We start from the raw sequence: 18603 nt of genomic DNA on the forward strand, positions 1-18603 counted from the left end.
ACTCGTCTGAACTTCGCTTATATACCCGCGGTCTACTGGAATACTACATTAGTCAAAATATTGTCTGTAATTAAAATTAATTTTTATTAGGTACCTAAAAATTGTAGAAATAAAAAACAAACACAAGTTCAGGTTTTACACATTTATTTATAAAAAAATTACACAAATGCATGTTAGGTTAAGGAATTAAGCATTTTCGCAAGCAAAGTCTTTAATGCTGCACGAACTGCCTCTTCGACTCCAGTTCCAACTGGTTGGCAGGTCACGGGATCAGGAACACAGGTTTCCAGCTGGTCATCTTCTGCGATGTCGTCATCTCGAGCGAGACTTGGTCGATGACGTCTGTGACCACGTCTGCGCCTTGGCTCTACTGCAGTGCTAGTTGGGACAGATTCACTGCCTGAACTTCGATGACGTGATGCACGCCGTTTGGAAGTCTGCGTAGAAGCATCACAGGTCGCAACAGGTTGCAACACGCTCATGTTTGGTGTTACAAGTGCAGACGAGGCAACTACCTCAGCGATGCTAGCAGGAAGGATTGTGTGCGGTCTCATGTGATAGACGGCACAGTTTCCAGGTTCGCAACAATCTAATAGCTGCTGAGTCGGTTCGTAGGACACAGGAAAGTGAGCAAACCGCCAATGCTGAGCATCTCCATCACAGGTTTCTGTATATGTACGTAGATACCCGGAATCCCAGTAGCTGTACTCGACACTGCTGAAGCTAGGTCTTGCGCTCACGTACACGTTAGCAGGATGAAACGTAAACATCTTCTTGCAGGTTGAACGTCAACTGAAGGCATGTACGTAGGTACGTCATTTATATATACAGGCTCCTACTAACACTGTGCGTGCCATTTCTGCATTAACTGCGAGTTTGTACAGGCACAGACACGTTCAAACTTGTCACTTGGCTGCACATCGTATATTGCACTAAGCTTGCGCAGGGAAGGACAGCCATAGTCGGTCTGTAGGTCTTCAATTTCAACTGCTCCGACATTACACAGATCTCGTAGCCATTTCCTCTGTTCAGGTCCGGCAACGTATATTGTTTCGTTTTGAACTAGTAAATCTTGCAGTGTGTTTTTCACTTGGTGGTATGGGATTTTTCCTTCGTCCCACTCTAGTCCGTGATAATATTTGCATAGCCATTCGTTCGAGCGTTTACTTTTTTCGTCTAGTAGTTTCCAAGGATACGGGGGTCGGAAGCTGCGGGTTCGAGTCTTGTCTCCGGAGGTAACGGCAATTTCCTTGAGAACAAAGCCGTTTTGGCTCTGGAAACCTTGCAGGTTGCAGTACATCTTGTCGCTAGCAATGCTCGTTCGTAACTGAATTATTATCGCAAACGAAACAGTATTTAAGTCAGAATTTTCACTAGTTTGTCTCGACAATTGTACGATGCAAGACGATCGTGAAGTATCAGACAAAAAGCATAGGTGTTTGGTGGAATATTTCCGCTAGTCGTTATCTCGATCCTACAGTCGATGATGTTTGAATTTAATCGATCATCCTAATTGGAAACGTCAAACACCATTAACGGGGCCTTGTTCTTGAAACTGTCGGGACTCAGTATCGGTGACTGTCTCCGTCCATAGTAAGCTTGCTGAAACTTGGCATACATTTGATATGCGAGAAGAAATCTTCCACTTTCAAAGTCCATGTTCATATCAACGTACGGATAACTTTCGCTGTTTAAAAATATTTTTACATTATGTAATTGACAGTTATCGAATTAGGAGCGACTTACTCCTGCATTGAACTGTCTTCCGGTCTGAAGCCCGACGATGATGTATCTTGGTTTTTCCGTAGCGAAGCTGGACTTTACTATCCAATTGATACGCTGACTATGAGGTAAGCCAGGATAAGTTTCCAGGCTCCAGGATCGGAATGACACATCGAAGTTCTTGCCATTTTCTATGTTCTTCAACATCTTGACTCGTTCAACGGTGCTCACTTGGATGTGGGGCAGCATCCACTCGATAGACTGTACTGTTAGCGAGACATCTTGAGGGTTTTCTGCAGCGACGACAATTGCATTAATGTGCGTGTTGGCTAGAAGCAGTACGAGCTCTTGTTTCGAATTAATGATTATATGCCTGTAGTCCTCAGCGAATCCAAGAAGCATGGACAGAGGAACACAAACTTCGAACTTTCCTTCGGCATAAACCGGAAGCTTATATTCATCCTCGAGAGCCCAACCGGCCATCTTTGCAGCAGTCAGTTCATTTGGTGTGAGCGAAAGGTAATTTTTCATAGCAGATGTTATGCCTACATCTCTTGTCTGGTCTACCTCGACGCCATTGAGTACATAAGTAATGCGCTCGATGAGGTGAAGAATACCATTGCAGGATATTGACGTCGTTGTCGGATGCGTACCATCCGCCTTTGTAAGCATGCCTCTTATACGTAGAAATGACTGTGAAGGTAAAGTACAAATATCTTGGTGCTGTACAGCAATGCGTACTTCCGATGGAAGTGCGTACGGTCCGAGCAGGAAAGGCTGGTACTCGTGCAATTCCATTTTCGTAATGCTGTCATCAAAAATGACCGGATCTTCCACGTTGAGGATTTCGTCTTCCATATTTATTCGGCACTTGACCAATACTAAGACGATACTTTATGTTGTCAGGTGTTAATGCTCCGATGTCTGGTAGAGAACTGTTCTTATTCACGTCAATACGACTTCTTTTATAACTGTTCGGTGTTACGAACTTTATGCCCATCGCTTCAAGTGCAGCCGTAATGTAATTTCTTCGTCTTGAAAATTCACCAATCGTCCTCGCTGGTCAACGATTCTGACGACGACTTCGTGTGCGCACTTCACGACGACTGGAACGTAAATGATACTTTGCGGTACTTCGACCAGTTTATATCCTGGCGGGACCATTGGCGAAAATTCGTGCAGCATGTTGCTTAGTCTTCCGTTGAGATACGTTCCACTTGCCAAATTACAGTTTATTCTTATGACATTCACAGGCAAAATGTTTACTGCGCGCGTAGATTCGTACGTTCTTCCTGTATCATACACCTTTGATTCAAATCCTAACATCGAACCTATGGTCCCAGGTTTCGTAATGTCGACAATTTCACTGCATGTTAGAATGCTTTTTTGAGTGTTTGGATTTCCACGCAGTTGAAAGTCTACATCCTGTGGTAACATATCCCTGATGTAATTTGCAATGTCGTCAATTTCGTAAGATCCAACAGGTAACTGTATTTCATGAGCGGTCCCATCGCTTTTCAGGAAGCAGATCTTGCAGTTTTCTTCGTCGATATTCGGTATGGCATTATACGTTTGAAAATCTACGAGTCCGATACACCATTCTCCGTCTAAATCCAGAGGCGGGAAATGAACCGCCCGCAGCTCAGATGCGTGACCTGTCAATGTAAGTGTTATCGACATGACTAATAAATTATCATCACTGCACATCCTTTAAGTAGCAATTTTTATTTGTCAGCTAAATTTTTTTTTTAGTTAAAAAGCGAAGACACAAGTGTCCGCAGTTTGTTTGATTAGGCATCTGTTCCGTTTCGTAATTGTAGAACAGTGTAGTGGTCCGGCCCAGGTACCGCCTAAGTTCAGGCGGAGGTCTCAAATTACCGAAACTGTCGTAGTAAGCAGCTTTTTTTCCAGACTTTATATACGCTACCCAGTGCGTGCCGCGACCTGCCGACGTGTCTAAATTAATTATGGCGCGTTCGTTGGTTTTTGGTTTGCTGGGTAAAGTGTCTCGCATAAACACGCCGCAGAAATATGGTATTTTCAATTTGCGTGCGTACTTTATTAAATCTACGTTGGTGAGCGGTCGTTTCGGCAGAGAACTTAGGATTTTCGTTTCTTTTTCATGCCTCGGCCTGATTTGTGAGGACGTAAGTACAGGCCTGCACCGTTTTTTTTTACCCATGGCAATGGCTTCCATGCTTGCATTATGTCGCTGTGCTTCTTTTAACTGCTTTCGCTCATTCTTCGAAGTGTTGACTGCCCGCACTATACCGCTCGTTGCACCGATGAGACCGCCGAGAGCACCTAATGCAGGCAAAAGCAAAGGAAGAAATCCTCCTATAATCTTCTTGTCGAGAGTCTGTAATTTTTTCTTGGCTTTTTGTATGCCTGCTCCAGTCTTGCGTTTGGTCTTGCGTGAGTTAGTCTTTGACTTGATGGAGCTGGGTCGACGAGCACCCAGTCCTAATTTGGTCTTTGCCTTCATGATTTTAGATACGCCCCAGGCCGCGATTTTTTCTCGTAGACCCGCGTGCGACGATTTACTAATATCTTCAGCTTCCTGTGCCAATATCTCGTCGGCCCGGTGCCTGGATTCTAGATCCTTGCTGAGGGAATACGCAATATCGTGCTGCTTGCACTTTTCGTCGAGATAATTAATGCCCACGTCACCGCGAGCTAACCTTTTCGCTAGTTTGGTGCCGGGGCCGCAAAATCTGTATCCGGGAATGTGTAGCTCGAATGGCAGATTGTTTATCAGCGAGTTCACGAGTCCTGCACCTCTGTGTTTTTTGTTCTTACCTGTTCGAGTCATTACGCGCAACTGACCAGAAAGTATAAATGTGATTGATTTTATACAATTTATTTAGTACAATGCAGGTCGTCAAGCAAGATGTTTGTTTGCCCGTGCGCATTACGCAAGACGATGAAACTAGCGGTCGCTAATCACGACATGGCTTACTGTTGCCTTCTGCTGTACGTTGCATCATGGCGGGACCGTCAAACTGTGGCAAGACGTGTGTTTTACTGAGTTTACTGGAAGAGCCAAACGGTCTTCGGTTCGAGAACGTTTACTTGTATTCCAAGTCGATGCAACAGCCAAAGTACCAGCGCCTAGCAACTGTTCTACGCTCGGTGGAAGGACTGGAGTATTATCCGTTTAGCGATAATACCGATGTGGTGTCTACCGACGAAGCAAAGCCTAATTCCGTGTTTGTGTTCGACGATGTAATGTGCGAGAAGCAGGGTATTATACAAGAGTACTTTTCCATGGGCAGGCACGCCAAGGTAGACTGCGTATACCTGTGTCAGACGTACAGTAGAATACCCAAACATCTCCTACGAGATAATGCGAATGTTATAGTGCTTTTTCGCATGGACGAACTTAATTTACGTCACGCCTACGACGACCACGTAAACACTGACATGTCGTTTCAGGAATTTAAAGACATGTGCTCCTTGTGTTGGAAAGACGAACACAAATTCATAGTCATCGTAAAGGACTGGCCTCTATATAAGGGCAGGTACAGACGAGGTTTCGATCAGTTTATCGTCAAACATGAGTCATAGCATTTCGAAATTTGGTCGTAGCAGCAGACATACTGTATGCCCCGACTCTGATATCCGCAAATACATTATACTACTGGCTCAAAAAGTAGAAAGTGTGAAAAACGAAATAATAGAGTATCTCGTTGCCATCGACCAGCGTGTGGAAGCCTCGGATTCTCGCATTCGCGACATGATTGAAGTATCAAATGCACAAAGACGTGACGAATTGAGGAATTTACAAAGTAGAATGAAAGCATCACTATCGCACTTGACAACTAATTCAGATTTTGCCACACACAAAAAAGAAGTTTCTGCAAATGAATAATAAAGTATAAAAGGAGGACTTGCAGTATGTTTTCAGCCAGTACAATGTCGGACCTGGCCAGTGACCTTCACCGAGCTATACAGTCTGTTCGTGAAAAATATTTACTTGCTAGACGAACCAGACTTGCACGTGAGATGGAAAATGAGGAAATATTTAAACCAATCACTAGTCGCCTCGACGAACTTAAAAACAAGAAAGAACCAGCTATCATTGTGAAGACAGAAGTTGAAGATGAAATGCCAACTGTAAAGAAGAGAAAGTATGAACCAGATCGAGAAGAAGAGGACTTAACAAGTACAGAGTTCATGCACAAGAAAAAAATACCGAAAAAGGGACATCAAGTGAATGCAATGGTCCGACCATACCTGATATCGTTTACGAGCCGGAATAATGACACGACCTACGGAGTGTACAGAAAACATAATAAGTGGTTCCTCGGTGCTAAAGAAATAGACTTTCTACCAGGAAATATTGTGCGCGTAGAAGCGTTCAAAACGCGCGGGACTCCGGGTCTGTACGAATTGCTGTTTCGCAGGGAGCCTAAAGTATATTCTCACAAAGACTTACAAGAGTACAAAAAACTGCTAGAGCTAACCAATGCACATTTTCGCGATAACGATCCGGATAGTGGTGTATATAAAGACGTAGATCATGAAAAAATCGACATTCTCGCTAATTTCTTCAGTGAACTAACAATACATGGCGAAGGTTTAAAAAAGCTAGAAAGTGATCAGGTATTTGACTATGTATATTGGGACGACCCCAATGAATTAGTTGATCGTCTTAGAATTCTACATGCTTCGCTTAGTGTAGGAAACTATTCGCACATCAACGAAATAGTCTCCATACTTGAAGAACTGAGGGAAGCCGGCTACATACGATGAGTCGAACCGGAATCGCTCACGAACATCATGCTCCTGCTAGACGAAAATACCTTCGTCGCAAAGTCATAGTTCGTAGAATTGATGATTTATTCCAGGCGGACTTTGTTGAGATGATACCGTATTCCCGATTGAATAAAGGTTTCAAGTACATGTTGACAGTCATCGATGTTTATAGCAAGTTCGCTTGGGCTAGACCTGTCAAATCAAAGTCTGCAACTGAAGTAGTCAAGGCCATGAACAATATTTTGCGTGATGGACGTGTACCGTCGCACCTGCAAACGGACCTCGGGAAAGAATTCTACAATGCATCCTTCAAGGCTTTGATGAAGAAGTATGGCATCAAACACTACTCTACATTTAGTAACGTCAAAGCCTCCGTTGTCGAAAGGTTTAACAGAACTTTGCGATCCAAGATGTGGCAGCAGTTCACGGCTAACGGAAATTACAAGTGGCTTGACATCTAGCCGAAACTAATAAACGAGTATAATTCCACGATGCATTCTACCACAAAAATGAAGCCAAAGGACGTAAGGGACAATCGCCTGCTTCGAACAGTGTTTTCCAACACGAAGAAGAAAGATCCACGAAAGCGTAAAGCTAACGTCGGTGACATTGTGCGAATCTCCAAGCAGAAAGGTATCTTCGAGAAAGTTTTCACTGCGAACTGGAGTCCCGAACTTTTCCGTGTGACACATGTTCGTGAATCAGAGCCTAGGACCTACTACCTCGAAGATATGGACCACAAACCTATCCGTGGCGGCTTCTATGCCGAAGAGATTCAGCCTACATTGTATCCTGATATGTACTTGGTGGAGAAGATTATAAAACGAAGAAACGGACTGTCCTACGTCAGTGGTGGGGCTTTCCACCTCGCTTTAATTCGTGGGTGGCAGATGCAGACATCGAGAAATCCACAAGACTTTAGTTCTATGTCTGTGTATTATTTTTTGTACTTGTAGTAGATTAGAATGTATGTAATAAAAATATTCTTAAAAGAACTTGTGGTGTTTTTATTTTCTCAAACCTAACACTTTTGTGGTATTTTTTAAATTAAAGTTGTTTTGTATCGACAAGGGATCGAACCAAGGACCTTAGTCGATCTAATCAATCAGTATATAGATTACAAATTTATTTAATGGATTTTGAACTTTTTCCCGAATCTCTAGCATTAAAATTACGGATTTTCAAGATGGCGGCCAAATTTCAAGATGGCGGGTGTCACAGTAATAAATGATTACTGCACTCTAGCGGGTAAGAATCAAACTAACTAGGCGCCAGCGCACTCTCGCCGCCGATAAAATGATGATGGTTTCCAACTTCGAAGACAAGATGGCGGACATGACGTCATGCTCACTGTCGATATATGTGCTATGAAAAAAAGTGGTGGGGGTAAGTCAGTCTGCCTACAGCCACCATTGAGGAAGGAGCCTGTCGCCATTTTTAATTTTTTTTTGCACTCGTCGGGTTCGAACCGAGGACTCCGAGCTCCGTGTCTAAAAAGTACGTTTTTTAAAAAAAAATATATTAAAATTTTATTAATTGATTTTTTTTAAATTTTAAAATTTTTTTCATTAAAATCGGATAATAAATAAAAAAGTTAAAGATGGCGGACGTAACAGAAATTGCAACGGTGACGTCATAATTCAAAATGGCGGAAAACAAAATGGTGGAAAGTTCGAGAAAACTAAATGACGCAATCCAAGATGGCGGATCCAAGATGGCGGATCCAAAATGGCCGCCGGGGTCAAGGTCAAGTTCAAGGTCATCCAAGATGGCCGCCGTGACGTCACAATCCAAGATGGCGGGTGTCACCACAGTCACCACAGCCAGAAGCCAGCTGCTGGAGCCCCATTCATATACTACTTATTACGATTGCGAATAACAACACCCAATCACCCAATGCACGACGAATTTAATCAAGAGTTGAGACGCGAAACCCAATACGATTGCGAAACATTAAGAGAAACCATTCAATGACACGTACCCTTCTAAATCAGCAACAAAAATATGCCTACGATACACTCATGCAAAGAGTGAACAATGGAACTGGCAGAATTATTTTCTTAGATGCACCTGGTGGAACTGAAAAAACATTCTTGATATAATTTATTATGGCAAAGATTTGATCACAAAATGGTACTGCACTTGCACGTGCATCATCAGGTATTGCAGGAACGTTGTTGGAAGGCGGTCGAACAGTTCATTCAGCACTTAAATTGCCGCTGAATATGCAAGTTAATGAAACTCCAACTTGCAACCTTTCGAGGAAGTCTGCGGTGGCCAAAGTGTCGCAGAAAAGCAGATTAATCGTTTGGGATGTATGCAAGATGGCACACAAAAATCTTTGGAGGCATTAGACGGCAGAATGAAAGATTTACGAAACAACCAAAACCGGTTTGGTGGAGTGATGATTCTATTGGCAGGTGATTTTCGACAAACATAGCTATAACCCGACAAGATAGAGCTGAACCTTTTACTGCGCATGCGCGAGTTCCCGAGGACCGTCGAGGGGAAGTAGGGGAAGGGAGTGACTCCGCCCTTGTCCTTGTCCGTCGCGTCGGCCCGACTTACACGAACACGGTATCGTACCCACGCAGTTGGCCAGTAGCAAAGTAAACTATGTACGAAGAAATAACTCTTCGCCGCAGCTTTGCGCGGGCAACACTCAAGTATTTAATACCTTTTTTTTGTATGTATCTGAGCTCATCTCGCTCAGTCTAAGTTGTACGCCTATTGTTAAGAATGTAAAGAGTAAGGCTAAGTATATAAACAAAAAACCATAACGACAAAAGGATGGCAAGAAAAAAACTAAGTTATTTTTAATGTAATAACTATATTGAATGAGATTATTGGGAACTAGGATTTCGTCAGCTTTTTCCAATACGCCAATCGTCTACAAAGGAAACGTAAGTTATTTAACAAGTTATTTTACAAACACGAATAACAAACTTTACTGTCAATTAATACAAACAAGGCAGACGCCCACACACAAATAAAATTAACGCAGCGAAAAAGTAAACCCAGGGCCTGAGATACACATTTTGAGCATTTTACATTATCGGAAAGGATTTGTTATGAATTAAGAAGGCGGACACTCCAGACAAAAACGCTAGAAAGTTGAGAGTTTAAAAATCACTATGTTGCGGTCTTGCGTCGTTCTTTGTTTAGGAACCATCACATCGTTCAACTGTTGTTTAATTTCTGGAAAACATGGTTACCATCAAGAACGCCAGAGTCGGGATTCGAACCCGTTGGCAATTAGTTTTACAAAGGAATTTTTGTAAAAGTACAAAAACATTTATAACTATGTATAACAGGGAAGTACGGTTAAAATTTATTTGAACGCGACTCACCTATTCCGAGCTCGAGTCTGAGTTCAGACATTCGGCCGTTTCTGTAGTGCTAGATCCTGTGTCACCCGAAGAACTTTCGTCACATGATGAGTCAAGATTCACTATTATCTTGTCGATTTCGATGTCCACTATTGCATCGTTCTTGAAATATTCGGCTTCAATGTTTTTAACGTGATCACAGCACTTTTTCCACTGTTCCACCGTATAGGAACAAAATAATTTCTCACACAGTTTTCGTTTATCGTCCAGAGATGTAGATATTTCCTCGCAAACTTTTGCTTTGAAATCTGCCCACACTAGTTCAATCGGATTCAAATCCGGGTGGTAAGGAGGCAAACGAATAGTGTCATGGCCACACTCCTCTATTATTTGATCCACTTTGAATCTTTTTGTGCTTTGGTGGGATTTTACCAAAAGTAGCAAATCGGCTTTGGTCATGTGTGTGGAGAATTGAATGTTGTTGGCTTTTAACCAGTCTTGGATGCCAGATTTCAGAGTAGTGGTCGTAGGCTTTTTATTTATTTGGACATTGTGGTAGCTGGCATTGTCTAGAACTATGACACTATTTTCAGGTAAATTTCGAAGTAGCTTCTGTCTTACCCAGGTAGAAAAATTTTGGTAGTTCATGTCATCATGATAATCACCAGACTTTTGTTTTGATTTGAAAATTAATAAAGCATTAGAAACGAAGCCTTCTTCTCCACCAGCATGCACGATTATCAAACGTGGCCCCTTGCCAATTGATTCTGTTACACCTACTTCAGTGCTCGACTGCCAGCAGGAATTAACGCAATGTGTTGCATGTAGGTATGTTTCGTCAACATACACGATATTTCTACCTGCATTTCGATATTTACGAATTGTTTGTAGATACCTCCCCCTCCAAGCAGAAATTTCCGGTTTTTCTACCAAAATCTTTCTTTTTGATTGGCATTTCTTCCACCTAAATCCTATACGTTTTAACAAATGCCGCAAGTACTCTCTACTGCAATTTAAAACTCCGTCCTCTCGTAATGCCCTGGTAAGTTTCTTTAATGTTGGAATTGTTTTTCTAACGGTGTAAAACTCGTGAATTTTCCGCCGTATAGCGCCGCACGTAAAGTCATCTACTTCGATTCTTTTTTTTCGCTCCTTATTCTTTCCCGTGGGAGTAGAAAAACTTAAACTATTTTTGCTTTTTACTTTACCTTCTGCCAAAATTCTTTTTACAGTTGAGTGAGAAACCCTTGTTGCAGCACTTGTTGCTTCGACAATGTTGTACTTCAAATTATGTAATCGCTTTTGCTCTTTCAAATGTGTTGCCACATTGTACACAATCTCCCGTGCCTGTCCCCGCAACGGCGTGCCGCTTAAAATCCGTGACTTATGACCCGACGTTGATGCCATGGATAGCGTTGGATCGTGTAACTAGGACCGCGAGCTGACGACACCGGACCACTGTTTCCCGGAAGCGAGCGACAGCTCAACTGGCCCCCACCCCCGCCAGAAGCTTCGGTCACGTGACTGCCACCTCCCTCCCCAGCTCATCCAAGGTTCTTTTGTAACTTGTCTGATTATAGTAATGCCTCGACCAACGCCAGCCGACGAACTTATTGCATGTTTGATGTCGTCCATTTTATGTAAATACATCAGGACACTAAAATTAAATATGAATATGCGAGTCGTATTGCAAAATGACGAATCTGGTTAAGTATTTTCCAAACAATTGCTCGATATTGGTAATAGCAAAATTCCTGTTGACATATCGTCTGGATGCATTACATTCCCTGCAAATTTTTGTCACTTTACTGAATCAAAGACCGAACTCATCGAGATAGTTTTCCCAAACATTGCTGAAAATTACAAAAATCATGTTTGGTTAAGTGAACGTGTTATATTGGCTGCAAAAAACGTGGATGTCAAGGATATGAATTTTCAAATTCAAAGTTAGATAGCTGGCGAAAAGATGACATACAAATCGGCAGATACCGTTACTAACCAAGATGATGATGTAAACTATCCAACGGGATTTTTAAAGTCCCTGGAATTGGCCGTATTACCACCTCATAATCTGCAACTAAAAATCGGATCGGTAATCATAATGTGTACCGTTTTTCAGAATTTGGCTGGGTGCACACTCGTTTTTGCTTATCTTTGTTTGTGTATATATATATATAGTATAAATATATATATATATATATATATATATATATATATATATTTGTTTCGGCAAACTGAACGCCATATATTTTTAATATTTTCTGTTATGGGGGTAATTTATTTGTAATTTTTGTCTTTAAGAGATGGTATGTTATGTTTAAACCATTTGTATTGTAATCTAATTTATTATCACGTAATTACGATCTAATTTAAGTGCATCATAAATCAAAGAAAAGAACTCTAAACAACGTTTATTATTTTAAAGTTTAATTAATTATTATATTTTGGTCAAGGCAGTGTGCAATTCTGTTTTTGGAACTATTCTTTAAATTGCGCATTAGTGGCAATGTTTTGTTAACTATGAAATGCCATCTATGGTGACTTTATTCTTCTGGGCGACCATCATGTGAATAACAGTGTTATTATTTTTTTCTAATTTATCTACCGCATCCATGCGGTGATTTCAAGTTTGGTTAGCCGCCAATTGGGTGAGTTTTCGCAGATTTCTATGGAAATCATGCTTAACATTTATACTGTGGCAAGTATTTTTTCATGAGAAGGAATGCTAGACGTCATGAGAAGAATGATTGTGCTAAAAACCCACTACGCAAAATGTTAAGCTGTAATCGGTGTAGCAGGTTTTTAACACGAATTGACAGCTTAAAAAGACATGGTAGAACGTGTAAAGCCAAGCCTACTTACGGCATACAGGACATCGATGGATCCACTAGACTAAAGAAGAGTGATCTGCATTACGACAATAATTTTACTTGACCTGAGCGTGATGGTATCAGCTCACCCGATCGTGACGAAGAACATAAATTGAAGGATGATGATAGCTTCGGGAAGACTGAAACTAATGGAAGTATCAACACCGTAAAAAGTGAGAATACATTCAAGCCTATATTCAGTAGATCCTCCATACTTTGTAAAAATTATGGACTCCTAAAAAGGAAGTAGGAAGACGATGAAGACACTTCGACATCAACGATATCGAGTTCTTACATTAATCTGGGTGAAGACGATGCCTTCTACGGTGATTGCTACAGTGACTCTGAAGCTGGTGATGTGATCGAAGACTGTGATGGTGTACTGAGACCGAAACGATGGAAACGACGTGTTATAATAAATAAATCTGATCAAGCTTGTGAAGATCACTGGCTCGATGATGAAAGTTACCTTGATGTTGGTGTTAAAATGGAAGACATCAGAGATTATAATATTTATTATAAATGTGCAAGAAAGATGGTGGCAGAAGTGATTGATTACACATCAAGGAAAGATCCAAACATATTGGTTGACCGGCTAAGACTGTTGGTGGCATCTGTTCGTAGAGGAAACCACTCGCATATCGAGGAAGTATTGTCCATACTTAAAGAACTGCGGAAAGCTGGCTACATACAATAATCATTTGTTTAACTGTCATGTATGTACTATTGAAAAATAAATGATTTATTTATATTTAAAAAAAGTATGTTATATTTCTTGTATTCTGGTTTCCAACTAAGCCTGTGTTTCCGCTACTGTATGTGTGATCATTCCGTTTCCTGTGTGTACGTTCCGTTTCCTGAGTGTACGTTCCGTTTCCTGTGTGTACTGTGTGATCATTACATTTATTGCACGTAAATTGCATGTATTGCGCGTACAATGCGTAAATTGCGTGATGGAGCTGATGGAGCTTTTGGAGCTGAGTATACTTGTATCCTTGTAGCTTCAAAGACACGTAGTTTCGTAGCCACGCGGTATTTTAGCCATGCAGTCTCGCAGCCATGTATAACTCGTAACCAGCTAGATCATTTTAGACTCGTAGCTTTGTGGCTTCATAGTCTCTTAGACTTGTAGCATTCTAGCCAAATGTGATTGGAGCTGTTGAGACAAAAGGCAGTTGGAGCCAACGACTGTAGGAGCCAATGACTTTTGGAGTCAAAAGACTGTTAAAGTCAAAAGACTGTTGGAGTCAAAAGACTGTTTGCGACAATGACTGATGAAGCCAATGCCTTTTGGAACCTTTGAATATTGGAGCCAATGATTGATGGAGAAAATGAGTATTGGAGCCAATGACTGATGGAGCAAATGACTATTGGAGCCAATGAATATTGGAGCCAATGATTTATGGAACTAAAAACTGATAGATTCATAGACTGATGGAGACATTATATCCTAACTTAACATTGACGATCGCATCCTACCGAGTTGCATGTACGTGAGAATGTACCTCCTTTTCGTTAAATAAGTTTTCGTTTTGTAGAATGTGCTTCCTTTTTATTGATGGTGCGTCCAAAATGAGCTGCTTTTACATGGAGGGTGCTTCCTTTTTTGTTGATTGTGGGTAGTGAAATAAGCAGTGACTGAATATTTACTAGTTCAAAACCTCTTTGTGTTACAAAAATATTTTTCAAGGTCACTTGGTCCTTTAGTATGTATAAAAATGTCACGATGGTCTAATTAGATATAATTAACTAACGACGAAGAAGGTCACGCGGTCCCGAAATGACTAGCCTATACGTCTGATATTGTTTATGAGCCGATCTCATGGACCGGAGACACTTGGTCTATATGTATGGATGGCTTTGTACATGAACGGTTTATAGGTTATTCAGATTATCTAACAATTAGACTAACATGTTAGACAAATCGGTACTGTAATTAATTGGTTGGTCAGGTATATTGACTTGAGTTGTTTTTTGTAGAGTGAATGATTAATAAAGTTCGCTAAAGGTAATGGGAAACAGATTCTAAAATTTATTTAATTTTAGTTACAACTGGCACTGGTCAAGAATCGAACCAAGGACAGGAACTGATCTTACCAATTTGAAAATTAATAATTGATTTTTTCGGTGAATTTTGGAATTTTTCCCGCATTTCTAACTAAATAATTACATGATTTCAAGATGGCACCCAAATTTAAATATGGCGAGCACCTTAGTAATAATAAATGATTACTGCACTGTAGCGGGTTAGAATACAACTAACATGATGGTAAGACGAGTACACACACAATATGGTGTCCTCCAGCAGACAAAAACAAGATGGTGGCAATGACCACTAGCAGGCGGTAGCTCCTGGTAGCATGTACTGAACATAAAATGTCGGATCCATGATGGTCGTCAAGGTCAAAGTCAAAGATTAAGGTCAAGGTCAAAATTCCAGGTCAAGCTCAAATTTCAAGGTAAGGTCAAATTGTCAAGGTCAATGTCAAAGTTCAAGGTCAAGGTCAAATTTCAAGGTCAAGGTCAAAGTTCAATGCCAACAGTTGAGGACGAAGGTATGGTGACCATAAAGTTATACTAACATGGTATCAGCACACTCTAGCAGACGAAAACAAGATGGTGGTCTTCAGCAGATGAAGATAAGATGGCGGACATGTCATACTAGCTGACTGTATATACCTGTATACCTTGGTATTGGTGGTGGTAGATCAGTCTGTAGGTGGCTGTTGTGGAGGAAGGATCTGTTTTTTTTTTTTGCTCTTAGCGGCTTCGAACCAAGGACAGGAATCGAACTAATCAAACGATATTCTAATAAGTAATTTTTTTTATGAATTATGGAATTTTTCTCGTATCTCTAGCATTATAATTACAGATTTTCAAGATGGCGGACATGACGTCATGCTAACTGGCAATATATATGCTTTGAAAAAAGTGGTGGGAGTCAGTCTGCCTGCAGCCACTGTGAGGGAAGAATCAGTCGCCATTTTAATTTTTTTGCACTCGTCGGGTTGGAACCGAGGACTCCGAGCTCCGTGTCGTAAATGATTGTTTATTTAATTTTTTATTAAAATTTTATTAATTAAATTTTTTATAGATTTTAATTTTTTCATTAATATCGGATAATAAATAAAGATTTTAAAGATGGCGACCATAACGGAAATTGCAATTATGGCGTCATAACTCAAAATGGCGGAAAACCAAATGCTGGAATGTTCGAGAAAACAAAACGACATCATCCAAAGCATCAGATCCAAGATGGCGGATCCAAAATGGCCGCCGAGGGCAAGGTCAAGGTAACGGTACTACTTGTCCCATTACATTGTGTCCCATTTAACTCATCCAAGATGTCCGCCATGATGTCACATTCAGAGATGTGGCTCGACACCAGGCACCACATCCTGAAGCCTGCGCTCGGAGCTCCTTTTACATACTACTCTGGTTGTTCAGTCGGCCTACCTTTGTACCTAACTAATTTTCCACCTTAAGGCGATTGGTGCATGGAAAATATTACGACAAAACTAATTTAACTGTTCATATTTATTTTTGATGCTTATTTTTAAGACATAATATACATAGGATATTTTTAATAAATTTTTTTTTACTGAGTTATGTCATTTTTAATGCATTTATTTTTATTCCAAGCCAGAATTATTTAGAAAACACATAATTATGTTAAACTTAAGTATAGTTCAACAAACAAGTGTACGAATAGGTTTCTGCACCTATAAAAGTAAGAAAAAAATTTTCATCATCAAAATTACAGTTTAATATTGACAATTTCCTTTGATCACTGCTGGACTACTTCAGGAGCGATTTAAAGAATAAATTTAAATGAAAATGAAAACATAATTGGCAGAACACTATTGAGTTATGTATATATTTTCATATCCTTTTGTTTTTGTTACGATCCGACTCAAAACACGCCCTCTGGAGTGACAGTTCTAGTGCTGCGTGTAAAACTCTCGCCGCCGGGAAGAATGTCCCCGCGACGTGGCGCTGAGGGCGGCGCTTGTCGGAACCAGGTAGTCCGGCGGAGCTCCAAGCGGCTGGCTGCAGCCTGTGGGTGGGGAGGGGGAAGAATGGGTTGTAGAGGGAGGACGAGAGAGGAGGCCGAAGAAACGAAGGGTCTGTCAAGGTCACGCTCATGGAGCTAATATACAGTAATACATCTGGAGAGGACAAGGGAAGGCCAGCAGAGGATGCGAGGTGAAGCCGGGTATCGGCGTTTGTTCCCTGCTTCCTATGCTGGAAGAAAACAAACACGAGCCAAACTTGCCTCACGCGGCCGAAAAGTCCTCCAAACTAAACTCGCAACAGCTCCGAAACTATTAAAACAATCAAACTGAAAATTTTACTGAAGTATCTGTAAACATTTTCCCCCACATAGCTTTAATATTTTTTTCGAAACATGAATGCTTTCATTTTTAAAAATTAAATACCTATTTACTGCCAAAAAATTTTGTGAATACGCAGAGTACATTACAACATCGAGGAAAAATTTTTGTTTTTCAATTATTAGTGGGGGACACCAGTGTATGAAATAAGGAAGAAGCCTCAAATTTTATTTATATACCCCTTTTGAAAGCATTCAACCCCATACTTTTATTTTTACAGAGAGTTGAAGTGGGAATAATGTTTCAGTGGGTAACACTACCGACATATGTCTTCGGAACGCACTTCTTTTTGTTATTATACGTCTCAAAATTTATAATTTCATACACAACGTTTATAAAAACGAATTCTTACTTACCTCATTTAATCTATTACAAACCTCTTGTAATAAACGTGTATTAGTAGAAGAACCAACGTAACGTGCAAACCTTAGGTAAACACTGGTAGAGAATTGTTTGGAATAACTGTAATTCTATGCATATGGTGACAATGTAAGAAACTTTCAATTTTATTAATTGTTTGCATAAGAATTAATAATTTAAAAAAATCATAGAATAGGCCTTTATAGACTGAAAACCTTTCACGTAGTTTCAAGTCGCGTACATAAAAGTTTTTAATATATATATAATTACCAAATATTGTTGAATATATTTAACATTTTTATAAATGTTACAACACACATATAATAACAAACCTATATAGTATATAAAAAGACATACACCAAATTTTAGCATTTTGTATTTCTTTTCTCTGTGTGAATAAAATAACAGTTCTTAACGTAGTTTCTAATACTGTACTATATTTCTAAAAAAAAAAAAAAAAAAATTACGAAAACCCCTGACATCGTCACCATAACAATGATAAATTTGCAAAATAATTAAGGCACATCTTTTAATGCTACGAAGCACACACTTAAAAGAAATGTTTTAAACTTATGTTGGGATGTAACTAATATCTTAAAAGCATTGTGAAACCGTTACTTTGAGGGAAACCTTAATATACCGAACAATATACCATCCTTTAATCGAGTACGATTTTCGCTTCTTAAGACCCATTTGTCTTCAAAATGCACTGTACTGTGTAAGTAATAAATCAGTCTTAAAATCAGTTAATTATTTTGTCTTCCTATTTCGTATTCTAATTGAGATAAATATCAGATAAGCATGTGTTACTTGTATCACGACATCAAGGTATTATTTATAAGTAATTAATATTTCATTGTATTTTTTTGTTAACTAATGTGCATAGGGCAGTGCACTAGACATCACTACCTGTGTGTAGTGTTGCGTTACCCTTTTTAACGCATTAGAGTTTACATAAAATGATAAATCCAAAATTTCGTTTGAAAATATAAATATCAGCGATCAATTTAATTAATGTCCAGTATAACTCAGTCAGTAAAACATTCGGAAATATGTATAAGACCTGTTAACCTAAATATTTGTTAACAGTTAAACTGAACTAAGATGTGTTAGAGTGGTTTTTTCTCTCTCTGTATATTAGATACGCATCTGTCGCCCATTTACTTTAAA

The 18603-nt window shown here is 40.0% G+C and overlaps 1 protein-coding gene across 1 annotated transcript in view; it reads right to left on the reverse strand.

Moving 5' to 3' along the window:
• Positions 1-18603, reverse strand: part of LOC134531227 (histidine decarboxylase-like) — an 849422-nt gene that overhangs the window by 477192 nt on the left and 353627 nt on the right. The window lies entirely within an intron of this gene.

This window comes from Bacillus rossius, chromosome 3 (assembly GCF_032445375.1).
Source record: "Bacillus rossius redtenbacheri isolate Brsri chromosome 3, Brsri_v3, whole genome shotgun sequence".
NCBI lineage: Eukaryota > Metazoa > Arthropoda > Insecta > Phasmatodea > Bacillidae > Bacillus > Bacillus rossius.